The sequence below is a fragment of the Chelmon rostratus genome, chromosome 15, assembly GCF_017976325.1.
Source record: "Chelmon rostratus isolate fCheRos1 chromosome 15, fCheRos1.pri, whole genome shotgun sequence".
In the NCBI taxonomy this organism is placed as follows: Eukaryota; Metazoa; Chordata; class Actinopteri; order Chaetodontiformes; family Chaetodontidae; genus Chelmon; species Chelmon rostratus.
Window position 1 is genome coordinate 24,499,726 of NC_055672.1, and position 4,982 is coordinate 24,504,707.

Sequence of the window (4,982 nt, forward strand, 5' to 3'; positions counted from 1 at the left end):
TGTGTTTATCGATTTGAGTTTCAAATGTTACAATGTATGCAAGATTTTGCACAGAAGGAGGACTGTTGTTTTTGGCCCTCATCATACATTAGAGTGAGCAATAAAAAGATGGACATTGAAATTCCTATGCCCTTCCTGTGGAAGTCTTTCAGTGAATGGCCAAAGCAATTCAGGAACTGAATCATGCTTCTCTTGACAAGGTGGTTTCAGTATGGCTGACTGAATTCATATGGCTGTGTGAAAAAAGGACTTTTTCTTTGGTGCCGATAAAAGTTTGTTTAAAGGCGTTTTAACTCACGTGAAATGTATATAAGTTACTCTTATATGATATATTTATTTAATTTGACACAATACTTAAAAATACAGAATACAGAAAAATATAGGAGGGGCTGGGCCACTTTCTAGAGGTCAGGTATATAGCTTCACCTTTAGTGTATTAAAGTTAGAAAAATCTATTCACAGTTGTTCAAATATGCTATCTTGTTGAGTATGATTACAGAAAAAACTGCCTTCATCACTGCTTTCCATAAATGGATGTTTATTGATTTATTCAGAAAAAGGGTTGGCAGCTCATTCGCAGAACAGCAGCCTCAGATTTCTTCTTAGTCAGGAAAGTGACCCTCCACCTTACAGAGAAAAAACAATCAAGGAGAAAATGGGATGGATACATTTCAAGATCGTTATTTAACTTGTTAGGCCTATTAACACACCTATTAACGTTTGCTAGAAACAACAGACTGAACTGGACTTAAAAACAGGAGTGCATATAATTTCAGAGGGAATCGGTCCACGGAGGATGCTGTCTCCATCGCCCTGCACACAGCCCTGACCCACCTGCAGCAGCCCAACACCTACGTCAGGATGCTATTTGTAGACTTTAGCTCAGCCTTTAACACCGTCATCCCAGACAAGCTGGCGCTGAAGCTACACGCAGTGAGTCTGCCTGCGTCTCTGTGCCAATGGATCAGAGACTTTCTCACCAACAGGCCTCAGGTGGTGAGAATAGGGAACATCACATCATCCCCTCTGGTCCTCAGCACGGGCACGCCACAGGGTTGTGTGCTCAGCCCGGCCCTCTTCATCATGTTTACTCACGACTGTGCTGCCATCCACCCCACCAACACAGTCGTGAAGTTTGCGGACGACACTACAGTAGTGGGTCTCATCTCAGATAACAACGAGACCCACTACAGAGAGGAGATACGCCAGCTCACCCAGTGGTGTTCAGCCAACAACCTGGTGCTGAACACAGGGCAGACCAAGGAGGTCATTGTAGATTTCAGGAGGTCCAGGAAGACGGATCACGCCCCCCTCCTCATGGACGGAGAAGTGGTGGAGCGTGTGGACAACATCAGGTTCCTGGGCCTCCACATCACATCTGATCTCACCTGTTCCATGAACACCTCCCGCCTGGTGAAGAAGGCACAACAAAGGCTCTTCTTCCTCAGGAAACTGAAACGGGCTGGACTCTCCTCTCGGTTGCTCGTCAACTTCTACAGGGCCACAATTGAAAGCATCCTCTGCCTTAGTGTGACAGTGTGGTATGGCAGCTGCACGGCACAGGAGAGGAAACAACTGGCACGGGTGGTTAAAACTGCACAGGGCATCGTGGGCTGCCCCCTTCCTGACCTAGACTCTATATATGAAGGCCGGGTCAGGAAGAGGGCAAGATCCATCGCCACGGACCCCAGCCATCCGGGCCACAGACTGTTTGTACCGCTACCATCAGGAAAGCGGTACAGGAGCATCCGCACCACCACTAACAGACTGAGGGACAGCTTCTTCCCCAGAGCTGTCAGAGCTATCACCCCCAGCAGCCCCTCACTGCAGTGAGAGACTGTGAGAACTGTGAACCACTGCACACCGCACTTTACACCTACACCTCTACCTCCACCTGCACCTTCTGTGTACTTAACTTTAGGTACACACATACACTTAACTAAGTTATATTCTTTTTTACTATATTGGCACATTTCATTTTCATTGGTATATTTTATTGTCCACTGGTATATTTTATTCTGACGGTACATTTCACTGTGTATATTTTATTCTGCTTGTATATTTTACTCTGTTGGCACATTTCACTTCCATATTTTATTGTTTATTGTTTAGTATATTTTATTGCCTTAGTATATTTTCACTCTGTTATATTATTAATTGCTTTTACAAATATTTTTACTGCATGTTTATTTAATTTTATTGTAGTTATCTTAATTATCTTTGTTCTTTCTAATCTTCTTATCTTTCTTACTATCTGTTCCTAACATGGGGGTTGCAATGAAAATTTCATTGACATGTTCAATGACAATAAAGACTCTTGAATCTCTCTTGAATCTCTTCAGTCAGTTATTCTGGTGAGGATCAGCTGGGTATTTAAATCGGTGGAGGCGCTGATCATCCAGCTGCGGTGCTGATCCGATGCCACTCGGGCCAAAAACCTAGACAAATGTCACTTTGATCAAGGAGCGATCGAATCAGCATCAGTTGAGATCAGCTGATTTTGCACAGTGTGTGCGCTGTGCACAGCGATGTTCAACACACACGCATATAACGCGCAAAAGTGGAGTAGTGACAGAACTGATGCGGCATTATTGATAATCGTCGCACGTGTACCTGCATACATGCGTGCTTATTAACAGGGATACTGTGGAATGTATTTTAACCGAGCTAAAGTGGAACGGCATTGCATTCAGTGGGAGCAGTGATGCTGCCTTGAAGCTTCGACCTTCTTTGTGTAGCAGTAGGTCACAAGGACCCTGCAGAGAACAGAGGCTGGAGACCAATCAGGAGGGGCTGATTGGCAGCAGGTGTGACTGCAGCGGCAGCCTTCAAATTGTGTGTGCTCACTGTGGCTGTCACTGCTTGATTCCCTCTGACTCTGGTTAACATTGTTTTATAGTTCTGTTAGTATTTTGATTGTTAGGGTACAGTAGGGGTACTTGCACCCTGAGGGATTTGTATTTTAATGATTTTAATTGTGGGTCTACCATGTTTTCAGATCTAACTCGAGTGTCACACAGCACAGAGGTATGTAAAACAGCCAGCATTTTAAAACCTCTTGTGCTTGACCTAGGAAATTAATAGTGCTTTGTTTGTTTCCAGGCAAAGCACTGGCTGCCGTTTATTTTATGTTATTTTAGTATTACGTGTTTTATTTTTACTGATTGTATTGTTTTAGTGTAGGGTTTAGTTTTAATACTCTTTTTAATACTGTCTCCTCTTGTTTCTAGTGCGGCGGTTGGTGGGGTCCTCCACTCGCCAATGTGGTTGACGCTGGGAGTTCACTTTAGATGGTGATACGGTTTGTGGTGGCACATTGTTAATTGTGTGGTGTTTTTATTTGAAGTGTGTTGAGTTTTGCTTTCTTTGGTTATGTAGTATACTCCCCATGTCCCAGCAGTGAGTGGTTGGTGTCCCAGCCGTAGTACGACTGTCTGTCCTCTTCTTTTTCCTTCCCTGTGTTTTTAATCAAATAAATGACATGCGTATGACCCACACTGGTTGTTGCGGCATCTTTACTGAGGCCTTTGTGTTTCCCCTGAAAGGCTACATTTGGTTCTGCCATGTTTGGTAACCTGAGGTAAATTTGTCCTGTTTTGGTGGGGCAGCTGCCTTGTTCAAGGTGGAACTGGTAACAACTCATGTGTAAAATGTGACAAGCAGTCCCAAAACACTGCTTATGTGTACGGGGTCACAAGGAAAGTATTTAACAATGTGTTTTATTTCATATGCTTATCATGTCTTTTACATCAAATTTGAAAAATCACTAATAACTGTCAGATAAATATGGTGACATAAAAAGTGCAATATTTGCATGGTTGTAGATTGATTTGATCCATGATTGGCAGGTCTTTGCGTCCCTTCTCACTTGCCAAGTAGTTTCTTTTTCAGTCCTTTCATGTGTATCCACTTGCATTGGAAAAGCCCCTTGTGTCAGTAGTATCAAATTCGGGGTCCATTGGGTCTTCAGCATCTTTATTGTTTGATGACACTGCATTCGGTATGCGTTGATTGTGATGTGTGCTCAGTGTTAAGTATACACTAACACATTTTTAGCCTATGTTAAAACCCCCACTTATTCTGCAGCGTACAAGTCATACTCAACAGAAGTTACACACTTTATTCACAATTACACACTTCATAACTGTCTGTCAGTTCACATTCAAAACATATAACGGACAAATTTGAACTCTGTTTAGTCAGAAAATCTGCCACCATGTCTGTCCCTTTTTTTTTCTTTTGGTGAAATTGTGTGAAAACAAAACATAAAAAAGGAGTGACATAGAAGATGAATAACATAGACATACAGACAATAACATAACGCTGTTACAATGACGTATGTGACAATATTTTAAGTCCAGGAGTAGCGAGTACGTTACATTAAGTCAGGTATATGTGTGTGTGTGTGAGAGAGACAGAGAGTACAATGTGCCATGGGTGCGTGCATGCAAGTTGGTGTGTGTTGCAATATGATGTATGTGTGGTACTACCCCATCCCCAACAGGAACAATTTATTTGTCTATTCTGTTGTTATTCCTACTACTATTGCCTGTTGCCTTTCCCAGGCTGGGGATTAATAAAGTCTTGTCTCATCTTATCTTATCTTAAAACACTGAAAATGAGCAATTGCAAAAAAAATGAGTCGTTTGGAAAAATAATATTTCATATATTTGAAACTATGCGTTGATCAGTGTCTCACCACTTTTTTAAGACAATTGTGTTTAAGATTTCATAAGTAAATGTCGATACAGACCAACACAAAAATAAGTGTAGTATTGTTTAATCGAACACATCATCTAACTTGCATGTAAAACATTGGTAGGTCATCATTATTGTCAAATTTAAAGAAATGTCATATATTTCATGTGAGTTAAAACATCTTTAAACAAACTTTTACTGGCATCAAACAAAAGTCCTTTTTTCACACAGCCATATGAATTCAGTCAGCCATACTGAAACCACCTTGTCAAGAGAAGCATGAT